Here is a 17,463-nt window from a genome sequence, read left to right on the forward strand (position 1 = left end):
CTTCCAATAATTGTATTGTATTATTTTTGCATTTATATAGCGCTTGCTATCCCTGACGAGGCGTCAAAGCGCTTTTTCGGCAGGTAGCACACTACTCCGGAACCCATAAAGGATTAGTGGTGAATTAGTATAGTGAAATATGAAAGTAATATGAGTGTATGTTAGTCAGTTAATGATATCTTAGAATGGATTTTAGAAGTACGTTGTGATATGAGGGATCCAGGCACCCACCTTGAGCACCCTTCCTCCTCTGCTACTGGCATGTCTGCTTACACACAATAACCGGACACTCTACATAATGTGAATCCTGGTATTCGTTTGAGCTCTACAAATCCCAAGTCAATCACATGACACAAGTGCAGTGAGTCTGTGTTTGTATAGAGCAACAGTTAACCCGTGCATTCTAAGGATAATAGGGCTAAATCACATAATGCCCCCTACAAGTAATTCCTGGCAGCAAGATGGGGGCTCCCGAAACTTACATTGGGCTCATCTGTAGGACTATGCATGGGTCTTGACATGTTGGTTACTCTCCCACACCCCTGCAACCACTCTACCATTGTTGGCTGGCATACACCACCCAGACGTTATAAGTGTACCAGCCTCGCTCGGACATCTTGGTGCTCTCCTCGGGAAAAATCACTCTGCGGTGGCATGGCCTGACTGAATTCTGGTGAAGTTGTTTTATTTGGGTCCCTCAGATGCCACCATCGTTGTAGTTGTGACCACTCTTCACTTCAGCAGAGCCACAGCCTGTTCTAAGGGGGATGGGATGGTTTGTCACCTGCATGTACCTGTGTCAGTAGCTGAGAGGTTACCATTCCATGCTGCATCCCCTGCATAGGACTGCAGATCAACCGTGTTGCATGCAAGCGATCACAGTGTTTCTGGAGATGTGTATGCACAGATGTTAGGGAAGAATGGCCCGAGCAAGAGTGTATGGCCATATTTCCGTGACACAAATAACCCATCCCATGAGCTCAATGTCCATACCTGGAATGTGTTCTGTAAGGGTTTTTGCAACTTGTACTTGTTGGTACTCACAACTATTTGAGTTTACTTCTGAAAATGGCAGCTACATATAACCCACAGAATTATCCTCCAGATGCTTGATGGCAGCTCTTAGTTAATAAATATAACCTGTGTCATAATGCACATTGTCAAATTACTCTATGTTTGTTGCCAATCAATGGAAACAGGCCATCACACTGGGCATACATTTTCTTTTATTATCCCCACTGAGGCAACAGTATTGTATATATTATATATGACACAATATTTCTGTCGGGTGATATTCTTACAATGATTTTCTGGTACCATACCGTGGAGGGACCATGAACGCTGAAGTGTCGCAATCTTTCATACATATATACATTTTCTCCAGACTCCTATGTCTTGCAACAGTATCTACATGTGGTACGCATCCCTGCATTTTGAACAGCATTGAGGTGGTTTGCCTGCTTTTTGAATACGCATAGGTATCAATGCTTTTCAAGACTATAGAGCCTGATTTACAGTTCAGTGGATGGGTTACTACGTCACAAACATGACGGATATCCCTTCCACCATATAACAAGTTGCACTGGGTATAATGCACGAGTAATACAGCGGATGGGATATCCGTTATGTGTGTGATAGAGTAACCCGTCCACTGAACTCTAAACCGGGCCCTATATTCTAATATAATTAAAGATCTGATCCATAAATTACAAATCCAGGGCAGCAATACTCAATTTGTAAAAGAATAAATGACGGGCCCTCGTCAGGAGGCCACTGCCGTTTGCACCACACATTCCCTCTGTACTTGCTCAACTACTAACCATCACACTGCTACAAGTGTGACAATTCAGCCTGCCATAAGAATGGCTTGAGTGGCAGGTATTAGCTGTTTTGAATGTACAGTGAGTTAAGAAACAACTGTGTTTCTGCTCATCTTCAAATTACATAAACTGCACCACCATGTGGTAGCTGGCATAAATGCAGGTTCTGGCAATTAAGTGCTGGTGCCGGGCACTAGAAACCCGACTCAAATTAAGCACTGCTGGGCTGAGGCTAATTCTAATTCTTTACTCCGTCATGTATGATATGTATGAGCCACACACAACCACAGTTCTCTTTAACATTTCCAGAGGGGTGGACAAAAGATAATGGAAAGCAGAACAGAGCTTTGGCAATAGGGTGTATGTTGCAGGAGAAAACAGATAAAGAGTTTCTAAGCCCAGAGTACGTCTAAAGGAACACAGGACCCAAAATTTGAGGTGAGCAGCAAAAGACCAAGTAGTGAAGAAAGTGTAAGGCAAATTAGTTAACATGTGAAGGTTTACCCACTAATCTGATGGCAGAGTGAATGGTAAAGTGTTATTGGAGAAGGAAAGATGCAGGAAGACCAAATAGAGGAGCAGAGTAGTAAACTATAAGGGTAAGGAAGGAGACCTTACTATATGCCATAGAGCCCTAATACAAATAGTGCGCTATTGCTGGTGCAAATTGAGCACCTGGTGGCTACCAATTACTCACTGCGCAGATAATTGCAAGTAATAATTACACTAATTCTGGAGATTACACTTTGGTATGAGGAATTTCGTGCAAATTCTGAAAGCCGTAACTAGCTGAGGTCTTTGTAAACTTCCATTCTGTGCAATTGTCCCCCATTTGCACAAATTTTACCTTATGAAAATCGAGTGCAAACACCCTCTGGGTTCAATGTCTACCTCAGTTTAAATTTGGCTCGAATGCAAGAGAAAACTTGTGCCAGAACCAGGTTTAACAGCATGACCATAGTCGGGGCTTAACTAGAAGAAAAAGTGAGAAAGGCCCATATTGCCCACATTTTTAACATATGGAAATTGTGCATATCCGCTCAAAGGGAGATGTAAGTAGAGGATGACAATATGAGTACATATACTACACCGAACATCTCATCCAAATATGGGAGTCGGAGAGAAATCAGAGGAAAGGAGTTACTGAAAGGACAGAGAAAAATACAGGGGCAGCTGCTGGGTATAGAAGAACTGCATTATTGATAAGTTGTGATGAAGTAAGTGAGACATCATCTATCATTGCATTGCAGGTTAGCAGGATGAAAAAAACATGTGTCTTCAAGAAGGAACAGGGAAATGAGAGAATAATCAGAGAACCCCCGGCACAGAAGAGACAAGAAAATAATTAGAAAATGACAAGTGTATTTAGAGACCGGTGGGGTTAATATCCGAGCTGTGCAGGATACCAAAAATAGACAGATGGAAATAAAAAACCTAAATCTCTGAGATGGTTACCAAGCAAAGGGAATGAGAGCACAAACCCAGATATGTAGTCAATATTTATTTAAGCAAAGGAGTAAGAGAAATTGGTTGACAATTGACTTTTCGGTGAACGTATGGAGTTTAAATGGATGCTCATCTGCCGCACCACCAAAAAACCGCCATAAACAATACCTTGATTCACTGTGCTCGGGCTACACTGATGTACTAAATCACAGTAGGTCCCCTCCACCCAGATCTTGAAACTGGAGATGAGTCCTCTGTGCCATCATGTGTGTTACCAGTACAGAGTGAAGAGTGATATCTGAGGTAGAGCAAAGTTCCACCTCTCTGTGTTTGTACACATAGACATATGACAGATATTATTCTGGTATATCTCAAATTCCAGCCATTGCCTCCTTCTGATTCATCACTATTGACATTGGGAAGGAATGCTCTGATACTGACCCTAGGGTGTATCATTTTGAGTGGGCCTTTCTTTTGATCGAGTCTAATCCTGACTGGTAGTTAGGCGGAGTCTAATAGCCTGAGTCAAATGCCTTCCTTCGAGGAACCAAACACACAAAAGTTGATGGGAAGAATGCTTACAATAAATCTAATCACTAGCAGTCACTCAGTAGCTTAGTGAGCAAAGGACACGCCGTCCCAAGTCCACAAGAGAATCACTTTCAAGCACCTCACACATGCCTACAAAGCTCTCCACAATGTAGGACCAGCAGCTGTGAACCACCACCTCTCACTCCACATACCCGCCAGACAACTTCGCTCCACCCAAATTGCTCTGGCTACCGTCCCATGGATTCACAAGACCAGAACCGGAGGACGATCCTACTCCTACCTCGCTGCCAAGACCTGGAACACCCTGCCTCTCCACCTCAGGCAATCCCTGTCTCTGAGCCAATTCACGAAGGATCTCAAGACCTGGCTCTTCGGGTGAACCTCCACGCCCAGACGGATCAGCAGCCCCCCCATCCCTCCTCAGTGCTCTGAGAGCCGCACGGGTGAGTAGCTGCTCTATACAAACCCCTGATTGATTTATTGACTCACACCTGGGTATGCACTTTGGCTTGCAATGCTAGCCCGAGTGATCACCAGTGGTTAGACCTATTGTAAGCATTCCTCCCATCACCTTTTGTGTGTTTCACGTAATACCGTAAGTGGCCAGGGTACGCCCAGATGTGTGTCCCATGCTCACTGTGACACTGAAACCAAGCTACACCTGACTGATGAACTGCAATCAGGGCAAAACCGGTTTTGGGTTGCTGTGTTCCAGTTAAGAGAGGACTGGCCTGGTGTTCGGACTGGACTGTTCCTACTGGAGCAGGGTTAAGACTGATTTACACGCAGCTGCTCCAAACTGAGGTGGCAAAGTTGCCAAACACACAATGGGTTGGAATGTTACCCCGATCGATTGCCAATAGTTAGACTTATTGCAAGCATTCCTCTAATCACCTTTTGTGCATTCGAGGAAATAAAGACACTTCATAAATGCTTAGACGATTAACGCTAAATTGTCAGGTTCCTACTTTTTCAAGCACACCGCTGTTTCCAAGTGCTGTATGTAAGAGACTCACACACACTATACAAAGGGCAGATGTATTTGTCTATATGGAAGATTGCACTAATATCCGTTTATATAGCGCTTACTAATACAAGGGTCTCTGCAACAATTGCAGTAACCCATTGAGCCATCTACATAAAAGAGAAACAGAAATCTGAGATATGTTTGGGGCACCTTTCATTTTCAGAAAGCATATTATAAGTGTCTGCTATGTTAAGATGAGACAAACCTGTGAGTAGACCACAGGGAGGGTATTAACTACTCAAGTTATCGTATCATTTGTATGCTCTGGAGCGTGCTGGATACACAACGATCTCAGCAGAAAGTAATTACAAACAGTTTACAATGCGGTTTATTTGTGATCAGTTATATAAACCAGAGCAGATTCCTATCAAGTGTGTCCTTGTTGCCAGTTTCATCGGTGGCAGGGGTCATGCATGACTCCGCCTCTCGTGACCCCGCACTCTTTCTGCTGGAACACTTTACCTCCTATGTATGGGAGCAAGGAGTACATTTTTTTCCTTTTTCTGCACTGTCCTGACTTTCCTGGAAGTCTGGTCACGCAGACTCCTGGTCTCACTTGAAATATCTTTCAGCAGGTATAGGTCTGTGATTGGATTATTTCTGTAAACCTTTGCATGCCTTTTCTCTGTCCACACGTCAAAAAATACAACCTCATTGTTTCATGTAGCGCACAGAGCTTTTGCACTGCCCGTAACATGCACCTAGGCGCTTGCCTTTGTTTCCATTAATTTGACAAATTGCACCGGCACCGACGGTAAAAATGCAATTAAATTACGATTAGGGCACATGTACATATTGGGGCAGATTTACAAGCCCTTTGCGCCACTGTTGCGTCACTTTTCCCCTGTTAAAAGTGACGCACAAATGGCGCAAGGGGCTTGTAAATAAGCCCCATTGAGTTTATTACACTTTATGAATCAAATAATTACCACATCACGTGTATTACTGAGGGATATATCCCGCTTTTCACGCTTATGCCCTCAACTTCGTGCGTGCTTATTCATTTATGTACGTTTTCACAGTTGTTTGAACATGGACAGTCCACCTTAAATAATTTAGCGCCTGTTAATGTCGTTCTCTTCATCCGCCAGGTGGCAGTGTCGGATAGGAAGAAACTACACGTTCACCTTGGGACCGTTTCTTCAGTGACCCTTTTTGGAGTTTTAACGTTTGATTAAAGTAATTGAGCTCTGCTCGTTTATGTTGGTTGTTTGGGTCTTCCTTTGCCGAGGTCATTATTTTTTTCTGTTCTCCGAGGCTATTGTTAATGTAACTGTAATAAGATACATAGCACTCACTATTCGCTGAGGTTAAGTAAACATTCGCCAAGACCATGCTTCCCACAGCTCTGAATTGGCCGCATCTGGCGAGTGAAAGGCTACTTCAAATTCCTTGACCATTTAATCCGTGCGCTTTAGCCGGGACTGCTAGTGTGCGAATCAATGGACCTTTGCATCACACAAAGAAAAGCACACAGAGCAGGGGGCGCCTACTTCTTTTGTATCAGCCTTTGAACCTTTACCAGTCGAGCTGTTGCAATTTGCATGTCCAATTAAGAAGAATGCCTCACAACAATGTGCCGAATTAATTCCTTCCTTTTCCTTTTCCTTTTCCATTTCCTTTTCCTTTTTCTTTTTCTTTTCCTTTTCCTTTTCCTTTCTTTTCCTTTCCTTTCCTTTCGTTTCGTTTCCATTCCTTTCCTTTCCTCCTTTTGTCCTTCCATGCCTCTTTCCACGTGTTTCACACAGTTTTTTTCTCATTCGCTTCCGCCACACACTTGTAATCTCCACATTTGTCTTTTCCCTTCTCGGTACATTATTTGCGCTCGGTTTCATTCATCACTTCCCCTCTTGTGAACTGTCAATGGCCTGGTTATTTTTTCCTGTGTTTGTTTATTTTACTTTAGGAGATCAACGTCACGGGCCCCTTTATCTCTGAGACCATTTCCTGTTATCTCTCTCTACTGCGGCATTCACATTCTCTTGATTAATCCTGCTCTGGTCTCTTTTTTTTCCGGGGATCTCTTGGGAGAGTGACAACAACTTCTCTTGAAATATGTTTGCAGCTGTGTGTTAATTACTTTGTTCGCTTACTGAGGAGAGTTCTCTTCCGACGTCGAATACCACGTTTTGCCATTTATAGCTGAAAATATCCGTTTTTAAAGCGATTCAAGCAAAATGCATTTGTCACGCATACTTATGGCTACTAGAATTATGAGGCAATGGTGGACAAAATTATGTGTTGCGTTTGACTAAATTAAGCCTAAAGAAAAGGAAATTTATGTGACAACATGCGACATATTCTTGGGCAATATTATTTTGCTCCTTTGTCATTTTAACACATATTGTTAATACGGTCTGAGTTAATATTTCACACCATTTGTACCAGCCTAAGAACTAAGGGCCTCATTTACTATATTTTGGTGCACTGCTGCACAGCATGCCTCCCTGCAGAGCTGCAGTGCGTCAAAATAAAAGGGAAAGAATGCGCCGTATCTACAAGATACAGTACATTCCTGTCCTGCTCCCAGGCGAGCGCGCACAAACAGCAGCCGTACCCCAATGCAGGCACCCTTGTGCCATGGTGCCAGCGTTGAAGGGATGATTGTTGTTGTGCAGGAAGGGACACCTCCCTGCACAAAAACATTACATTATGGCATTTTGCTCCTTCTAGGGGCCTCATTTACAATAGAATGGCACAGAGCAGTGGCGCAAGAAATGTTGCTGTGTCGTGCTGTATCATTCTAACAGTGCAGGAATGCGCCGTATATACAAGAATACGATGCATTCCTGTACTGACAAAAGCGCTAAAAAAGCAGTCTAGCACCAGCGTAGGCACCATTGCGCCATGTTGCAAAGGTGCCTGCGTTTCGGGGAGGATTGATTTTGTGCAGGAAGGGACACCTTTCTGCACAAAATCTATCAATGGAAGCGATTTCCTCCTATGTGTGCTGAAGAATGCAGCACACATAGATAGAGGAAGAAAGGAAGAGAAATAAGGGTATTTCTCCTTGTTGTGCCTCCCTAACGCCACTCATGGGGTGGCGTTAGAATCTGACGCATTCCCAGGTTTACGATTCCTTGTAAATCTGGGAATGCTTCAGATTCAATGGGTGCTGCATGGGGAGACCCACTGCAACACCCATGGAACACCCCTTTTACCCTGTGTTCTGCATGAAAGGTGTAAACTGGCTTTGCGTGGCCTTGTAAATATGCTGCTCCAAATTGTGCCATTGGAGTGTCAAGAAGTGATGCTCCGGAAGAGCAAAAGTGCCGCTAGGGCCTCATAGATGAGGCCCTATGTGTGCTGCGGAATGCAGCATTCATAAAAACAATAAATAACAAGGAGAAATAAGAGTATTTCTCCTTGTTCTGCCACTCCTACCACGCCTCAGGGGAGGCATAGGATTCTAACACATTCCCAACACTTTGTAAATCTGGGAATGTGTCAGATTCCATGGATGTTGTGTGGGAACACCCACGGCAACACCCATGGAATGCCCTTTTCACGCAGAGTAATGCGTGAAAGGGGCCCATATTTACAAGGCCATGAATAGTCATGCAGGGTGACTTTATATGGCCTTGTAAATATGGGCAGGGACACTGCACCACCGGTGCATCTAAAAAAGTGACACACCGGCGGCGCAATGGGCGTGTAAATGAGGCCTTAAGGGGTCACGTGCAAAGGATTTTTGTGGTCGCAAATGGGCCAATTCACAGCATCGGCCCTTTTGCGAAATGTTTGCGGAATGCAAAAGTGTGTTTTTCACATGTACAAACTCCTGTTTGTGATTCTGCAACTGATTATCGAATCATAAATTAGGTTTGTGGTTTGGTATTAGGAAGGAACGTGTTTACAGCATCACTTCCTAATAACAAATTACTGTGGTAAGTGTGAATGTTTTGCAACTGAAATGTGGTCACAAAACATTCACATTTTACCTCTTCAAATAGGTGGTAAGCATTCGCTTTGTGAATGTTTGTAAAAGCATTGTTTTCAGAGCAGGCAGTGATCCTATAGACCACTGCCTACTCTTAAAAAATGAATGGAAAACGTTTTTTTTTTTTAAATGCATGCCAGTTTTCTTTAAGGAAAACAGGCTGCATTTAAAAAAACAAAAACATTTCTTTCTTGAAAACAATTACAGACATGTTGGTCTGCTGAACCCAGCAGGCCACCATCCATCCCTGTAATTTTCACAATTCCCAATGGGCCGTGAACCGAGACCTACCTCATTATTATTCATGGGGTAGGTCTATTTATGGCCCACTTGGAATCGCAAAATGCGTCTAAGACATATTTGTACATTGTTATTTGAGATTACCAAATAGCGACTCGCAGAAATTTGCTATTTGGTAATCGCAAATGATTACCTTTCCCCCTAGTCTCCAGTTTCTTTTTTTTTGTCTACTTCAAGATGGCCTCGTGGATGTGTATGCATTTACAGCAGCCATCTTGGAATTTATTTTCTTATATTTTAAGATACCTCATTTAAATAAAGTTGCCCTGGATGCTGCAGCAATCTTTGTAGGCAGTGTCTTAAAATATAACAAAATACATTTAGAAATGTCAACAAACCATACATAGGCATTCCGTGTGCAGAGGCCATCTTGGAATGGTTAACAAAAACATTTGAAGATGGCCGCCCACTGGCAGAATTGCTGGCAGAGCTCAAAGTGTGAGGGATTTGGGGGGACAAGGGGCCACTGGGTGGAGCAGGAAAGAATGAATTAATAAAGAGAAAAATCGGGGGTTGTAGCAGGGAAAGATGGAGCGAGAGAAGAGACAGTCTTTCATATGCATTGCAACACCAAGTATGCGATCATTAGTAGAAGAACACATACCAATCAATTAAAATACTGTGAGATTGAACTGCCCCTTGGCGGGACATACACAAGAATAAGGAGAAAAGCCATTGAGTCAAGAGCATGGAAGTGAGATAGATAAGAAAGTAATCCAGTCACAATTTAGGGACTGATCGGAAGCCTCTCTGTGTGTTGTATTGTGCACAATAGTCCTTCAAGCAGTCTGTATGCAAGACCGAAAAACTAGAAGGTAAGCCATTAACTGTTGGTAAGGTTCTGCCACTGCACAGTAAAACGTGTGTCTCTTTGTTCAGTAATTTGTGATACATTTGAACTAGAAGCATTTTTTGCTGAAACCTGCAAATTATGCAGAAACTGATGAATTACGCAACAAGAAGGGTAAATCCAAAATGTTCCAAAGATGCCATTGCCGCAAATTGCCGAATTTCTCTGGTTGTGTGCATAGTACACCTCTCTATTGCTCTCTATTGCCTTGAAGTATTTACATTCTGGAAAATGTGATTGACGTAGAGTGAGTGACTCTTCATTATGAATTTCTAAGTGATGTCATGGGAGTAAGGATCCCTCACATGCTCGCCTGTTTTCACTAGTTAAGTGGCCAGTCTAGTAACTGTCACTAATCTGGATTACTAGCTTTCCGACACTATCTAATCACAATAAATGTCTCACTGAAATAGAAAACAAACTGAAAGCACAGGTTCACCAGTTTTCAGTCTTGCCTTGTAGTCATTTGCCAGCTCCATTTGCTGTAAATTATTACTGTAGTGGGGCTAAACCTTCTTCACATTCCTGGAAGTACATACTGGACTGTGTCCTTCCTTCTCAACATGTTCATGCATGGGTACCTTAAGCGTGTGATCCTAGAGTAGTTTATTCACATCTCAAATGTGCGCTGGAAGATTGGGCTAAATTATTAGTTCCCTATACAACTATGCGTTTACTACCTATCGGATATCAGACTCATGGAAAGGCTCGATCTTATGCCCAATTTTAAAAAAAGGAGCTCCCTCCCTTCCAGCTAATTACCGACTCATTGCCCTATTAGATCTTGAGGCTAAGGTATATGCTCGGTGTCTTCTCAGGTCGCTAGAAAAATGGGTAGCAGAAAATAAAATGTTACCATACTTTCAAACTGGATTCAGATCTTCTGATTCCACAATTGACAACATCACTGCCCTAGTCATTCTGAGCCAACAAGCAGCGCAAAAAAATCAACTCCCCCTCTATTGCTGTTTTATAGACTACAGCGCTGTCTTCGATAAAGTGTCCCATAACACTTTATGGAGGACATTGGATAAGTGGGGGATTCCACAGAGCCTGCTCGGAGCCCTTATCTCCTTGCATAAGAACACATGGGTATGAGCCAGATCTGGCCCAACGACAGTCTCTGCAAAACTTCCAACTTCAGACGGCCTAAAGCAAGACTGTGTTCTTGCTCCCCTCTTGTTCAACCTCTACACCGCTGACCTGGGGAGATTCCTGGAGAAAAGTAGTCTCCTTCCGCCAAAATGGGGCATCGCAAAAATGAACTTGCACATTCTGCAATACGCTGATGATATTTTTATAATGGACCAGGCAAAGTCTGGCCACCAAAGAGCCTTGTGCACGCTCCACAAAAACAACACAGCTAATGCTCTTAAAATTAACCAGGATAAGACCAAGGTCTTGATTTTTGGCTGTTGCAAGAAAAAGAAAAGTTTAACGTGGAACATTGGGCCCGCAAAGATTAAAACAACATCAAAATACAACTACCCGGGGGTCTGGTTTAGCGAGTCTTCCAGACCATCAGTCCACTTGGCTGCTTTGTAAAAGAGAGCTTGAGCAACAACATACAGCCTGACTTGACTTAACCAGTCCCTGAGTAGTCCTTCTGCCGAACCCATTCTGAAGGGGACTAAAGCTACCCTTCTACCTGCCTTAAGATACGGGCACCAGGCCTTTCCTGGTGCATGCTCAGCCCGTCTCGACCACGCCCAGGTTACCATTTATTAAAAAGTCTTCCTTCTCCCGAATTTCATCCACAGGGCAAGACTACGACTGGAGCTGGGCCTTCAAAGACAATCAATTTTCAGTGAGGCTGACACCCTGAAGTACTATATAAGGGCACTAAAAGCCACAGATAACATGCTTAAAGCCCGGTTAAAGGAAACTCTTGGCAGCTCCGGGAATCCATGGAACTGTCAAATTGTAAAATCCATAAGAGCACTACATATTGATGAAACGTCACTAACTGGGGGCATATCTACAAGGCGGCGATAAAAAATGATCGCCGCTTTCGGACGAAAAGCGGCGATAATTTTATCGGCATATCAGCAAGGTCACACTATCGTGTGAATCCTTGCCTTAGCACCTGTTTACTGAACGCCCAGCTGTGCATCTCTAATGAGATGCAAAGTGGGCGTTCCTTCCCGAAATAACTGGAGAAATGTCGCTATCAAGGGAATCTCTAACAAGCATAGCGATAAGAAAAGTAGCGCAAACCATGGTTATCGCTACTTTCCTTACGCCTGCTTTAGTTCTGACTTAGCCATGTAATCCAATGGGAGGTGGATTACATGGCTAAGACCACCCTGCCCTATCAGCAAGGTATCACCGGTCACAGTGCGATTATCGCTGGATTTCCAGTGATAATCACACTGTTTTCCAGCTAACACTTGCATTTCTATCGCTTTGGAGATAAGCGTTGCTGATAGCACTCTATCTCCGCGATAGAAAGCAGCAATAGCCGGCGATAATTATCCTAGCGCTAAGTGCGCTTAGCGATAATTACCGCCGGCCCTTGCTGATATGCCCCCTTGGATCTTCACAATGAGGTGATGCAGAATCACATTAGTCAAGAAACAGGTCTAGAGTCCCACAGATGGCTCATGATCATACCCACCCAGGACTAGGTACGTAAGCCACCTACAAAAATGGAAGCATGATCACATGGGCTGCTATTTATCACTAGACTCCATTTCCCTCCAGCCAGAAGCATCGCGGTTCAGTCGCGGTGATACAAGTGGATCATTCATCTACCGATAATGGCCAAAGCCAGACACTTCCCACATGGATCGCTCTCCCAACACACACCCTTTCATCCAAACCCTACAACACTATAAAGTGCACATTTTCTTTGTGTAACTCCTTTTTATTTTAGGTAACCTGCATGCTATTCATGTTTCCCAGTGCTAAGAAACCGGCAGTACTGTCAAAAAGCACCTCCTTACTGAACTCCAGTGCTCTTACTACATTGTTCTATATGCAGAACTATATCAACGTGCACATGTACACATATCTATAATATTCATATTTGGCATACCTGAACAGCAATTACACAAATAGAAAGAGTCTCTCTCCCTCTCTCTCTCTCTCTCTCTCTCTCTTTCTCTCTCTCTCTCCCCCCTCACCCCTCTCCCACTCCCTGCTACCCCTCCCCCTCTCCCTCCCCCTAGATGTTATGTTCTATTTATTTTGTAAAGAGCACACTTCCTGAGCCTCTAGGTGCTGGCTGAAACACGGCTAATAGCTGGAGTGCGTTGAGGCACTGAAAAACACAACTTAGCACAGCAAGGAAAAAACTAACAAGAATGGTATTAATTAAAAAGTTACGTTTTCAATAACTTTCTAAAATGAGTCAAGATGAGCTCAACTCACAAGGGAAGGTGCATGGTTTCCCACAATCTGACCATGGTAATAAAAAACAGAACACTCGACTTAGGCTGTCAATCTATCTTTAGTAAACCAGAAGAGATTTACTTCACGAGTGTAACACCCAGTTTGGTGTGTATCACTCGAGTTTGATTAATAAAATTGCGAGATTTCTGAAATATAGCATGATGTCCTAGCTTTGAAACAGCTGTCAATGGGTACCCAGTGCAGGGGTCTGAACACCAGAGAGATATGCTACCATCATGAGTGCTGGGCAGCAACATCCTACATTTGCTGGAGAAGGTGTAACATCTTCAATACAGCCAACAGGTAAAACAAGTTTACACAGTAATGCCTAAATGGGACCAAGCTGTAATAACTGGGATATTGACCTGAGTTTCAATTACTACTTTTTTACCAGAGGATTTCAGCTGCCAGGAACCGATGTTGGTGAGGTTGTATGTCTAAATAACATTAATAAAAACATTGTCAGACCGAAATATTGTTTCCTAAGTATTGTTTACTAATATATTGTCCCACTGTGTGCAACTTTTCTGCCATTAACTCCAGTCACGTGATAGCACACATATTTAGTTTTATATTTTATATTCTGGTAACATGCCCTTGGTGACCTTGGCCACCTGGGTTTCCAGAGCCAGGATGAAATTGATGTAAATATGCAAATAGTGAACTGCCTGAGCAGGCTGAAGAAGTGGGCCACGACCTCAGGCCAGGCAGCATTCCTCCAGCAAGAAACATCTGCAGTGGTGCATGTATGCAGCTTCCAAAGGTTGTAGGGCATCCACCACTGCATGGCAGCGACAGACGCGGCGCGGCCAAAGCCTCTGCAGTGTTATTGATCTTTTGGAAATGTAAGTGGTTTCAAATGGACCATACCTGATGGAGTAATTTGACACGGTATGGTGCTGCATGTCCACATTAGACATAAAAGGGGACAGATTTGGCCCTTAGGCACACCGACACCACAGTCCACTTCTCTGGCTTCTGAGGAAGTAGGCAAAAGAGCAATCATTTGGGGCCTTGATCTGAAAGTGCAATTCCTGAGTTTCCATGCAAGACACAATTATTCATTGTTAGGGAATACAATTTGTATATGGTTTTGCATGTTTATACTTTCATTTCTGTAATTCTGGGTATGTTGATTTGGTTTATATTTTTGCAAATACCAGGAAATGCTTAGGCGCAGACTAATGCAGCGTTCAATTTCATATAAGAAATTAGGCGTTTACATTAGACTTCAAAGGGATATGTCACAGATGTGTAAACGACAGCATTTAAGGCCAGATAAGTTTGATCACTTAAGGGCATATTTACGACATTTGTGGCGCACGGCAGCTCAGCAAGTTACCTTGCTGGGCTGCCTTGCATCACAGGGAAAGGGCATGAGTGTCGTTTTAAAAGCCTACTGCTAACGCAGGCTATCTTACACCATAGTGCCAGGGTGCCTGCGTTGCAGGCAGGATTGGTTTTGTGCAGGAAGTGCCACCTTTCCGCACTAAAACAATACTGAGAGGTTTTTTCCTGTTTCTATTTGTGCAGCAGAATGCAAGCACAAATAGAAAGAGGAAAACACGAGAACTAAAGTTATTTCTCCTCGTTACCCATCACTTGGGTAGGCGGATCTTTTTGGCACATTCCCAAGTTCACCAAGCTTGATCAATTTGGGAAAGCACCACAAACAATGGGATTTGCATGGGAACACCCACCACAATGCCCACGGAACACCTACCTTAACCCCTTCGCCGCGGCACGAATTCCGCCGCGGCGCTGGGGGGGTTGGGGGTCAGCGCAGCGCCGCCATGCTCGTGACGGAACCACGCCATCATGAGTCACGGGCGAGCTGTGCTCATGACGGAGTGGTTCCGTCACGACTCCGCCCACTTGCATTGTTCGCCCGCACATGCGGGGAATCAGTGCCGCGTGGTCGGAGCGGCCGCGTGGTCGGAGCGGCCGCCAACGGCCGCAGCATGACGGAACTACTCCGTCATGAGCACAGCGCGCCCGTGGCTCATGACGGTGTGGTTCCGTCATGAGCAGGCAAGGGGTTAAGCAGAGTAGTGCAACACAGCAATTTGCGCTGCTTTGATTTACTCCATAATTTTGAAGCCACTCTAAGACACTCAAATTGGCTTTGTGCGGTTTCATAAATATTACTTAGAAGTTGGCACAGTGCATGTACTATATTGCGTGGTGCAAGCATGATGCTAAGTTCTCATTAATAAGCCCCTTAGTTCCAACTTGCATTAATCATTAATGCACAAGAAAATAACATGTTTCAATATTTCATCATGCACCAATTTGTCAACCAAGAGAGCTGCATGTGCCTCGTACTTCCACATACCATGCCACACACATGTAAATGGGCGGGATAATGGTTTCCTTTCAGTTTCCCATTTAAAAGTGTGTAAAGTGATGATTTTTTGGAAACCAAAAAACTGATCTATAGATGCAGGTTACTGATAAATGAACTCCTCCGTTCTGCTATACACCAGGTGGCGCTGCAGGACAATTTTCTTATTCAATTTCAATGCAAATCAACCGTAAAGGCACCGGCTCATTGCTGGGTCACATGCCTTTAGTCAGTTTTTTGTGAATAATTTTGCAAATCAAAGAGGACATTTTGCTTATTTAATGTTTTTGTTTCAGTATTGCCAGTTTAAATAAAATATTTTCGGTTTCAATTTGCAAAGTGAAAATAATGAATTGGCTCGTTTAAAGCAAGACCACGTCGTTGGAAGTGAGCAATCAGAGCGGCAAGGTCAGGCACACTGTCGAAATTTAGAATGCGCGCTGCGGTCAGTGACACATTAAAAATATCACTCTACACAGACCCCAAAACATAACGAAGTTCCAGAAGGATATAGGAGCAGTGTCATCAATAGTGACGAGGCCCGAGTCCCGGCATAGACTCAACATCCGGTGATTCAAGGCCTTAACTACCCGCTTATCTAAAGCGCTCTTAAATAAATAAATTAATGAATAAACATATACAGGCTCAGAAGTGTCTCTCGAGGCCCCTCTCATATATTTGAGCAATCATCATAGGAGTGCACAACGTGAAACATTCAAGGAAGTAAGGGGAGAGAGAAGCGAAAAGTGGAAGATAGCGCAGGGGCAGATGTAGAGAGTTTAAGGAAAAAGACGAGTTTAAAGTAAAGAGAATATGAAAGGGAGAATGAGAGTAGAGGACAAATTAGTGAGGCACAAAATGAATGTGAGGTTTGGGAGCGCTGCCCAGGGCAGGGGGCCACCGAAGTCATCTGCGGCGTACCACAAGGATCATCACTCAGCCCCACCCTCTTCAACATCTACATGAGCCCCCTCGCGACCATCGAACGCCAACACAACCTCAACATCATCTCCTATGCCGACGACACTCAGCTGATCCTCTCCCTCACCAACGACCCAGCCACCGCCAGAACCAACCTACACGATGGGTTGAAAGAAGTAGCCGAGTGGATGAGGACCAGCCGCCTGAAGCTCAACTCAGACAAGACGGAAGTCCTCATCCTGGGACCATCTTCCTCCGCCTGGGACGACTCCTGGTGGCCCCCTGCCCTGGGCAGCGCTCCCAAACCTACGGACCACGCACGCAACCTGGGCTTCATCCTGGACTCCTCCCTCTCGATGACCAGACAAGTAAACGCCGTTTCGTCCTCGTGCTTCAACATCCTGCGCATGCTCCGGAAGATCTTCCGATGGATCCCCACCGAAACCAGGAAGACGGTCACACAGGCACTCGTCACCAGTCGACTGGACTACGGAAACACCCTCTACACCGGAACCACAGCCAAACTTCAGAAGAGACTCCAACGCATCCAGAACGCCTCTGCACGACTCATCCTGGACATCCCCCGCCACAACCACATCTCCGGGCACCTGAGAGACCTGCACTGGCTCCCCGTCAACAAGAGAATCAAGTTCCGTCTCCTCACCCACGCACACAAGGCCCTCCACGACCTGGGACCCAGGTACCTCAACAACCGCCTGACCTTCTACACTCCCACCCGCCAGCTTCGTTCGACCAACCACGCCCTCGCCGCCGTGCCACGCATCCGAAGAGCCACCATGGGAGGAAGATCCTTCTCCTACCTGGCAGCCAAGACTTGGAACTCCCTCCCCATCCACCTCCGTCAGACCC

Source organism: Triturus cristatus, chromosome 8 (genome assembly GCF_964204655.1).
Source record: "Triturus cristatus chromosome 8, aTriCri1.1, whole genome shotgun sequence".
NCBI classification, from domain to species: domain Eukaryota; kingdom Metazoa; phylum Chordata; class Amphibia; order Caudata; family Salamandridae; genus Triturus; species Triturus cristatus.